Here is a 408-nt window from a genome sequence, read left to right as displayed (position 1 = left end):
TCTCCTTTCCACTTCGCTTCCCGTCGCATGCGAGGTGTTGTCCTGCTGCCCCGAGCGACGGGGTTCCTCGGGCTTCTTTACCGAACCGGGCTGTGTGACGGCCGCGTGGCCCCGCGAGCTCTCAGGTGTCCTATCGCACGCGAGGCGCCGGTGCCGGCCTCGGTCCGGGTACCCGCGGGTGCCGGCCGCGAGCAGCGCTGGGCGGCGGGGCGGCCGAGCCAGAAAAGCCACCGGGGACGAGAAGGCGAGCGTGGGGCCGCACCCGCCCGGGTGGGCCCCGAGGCGTGCCGCGGGCGGCCGGGGGGCGTCCCCCGCCGCCGCTGCCGCCGCCGTCGCGTCGGCTCTCGGTGCCGCATCCCCGCCCGCTGCGGAGCGAGCCGCCCCGGCAGGGGCCTGGGTCCCGGGGTC

The sequence above is a fragment of the Calonectris borealis genome, unplaced genomic scaffold (assembly GCF_964195595.1).
Source record: "Calonectris borealis unplaced genomic scaffold, bCalBor7.hap1.2 HAP1_SCAFFOLD_117, whole genome shotgun sequence".
Lineage (NCBI taxonomy): Eukaryota > Metazoa > Chordata > Aves > Procellariiformes > Procellariidae > Calonectris > Calonectris borealis.
The sequence above is the reverse complement of the archived record's forward strand: the minus strand, read 5'-3'. Positions refer to the sequence as shown.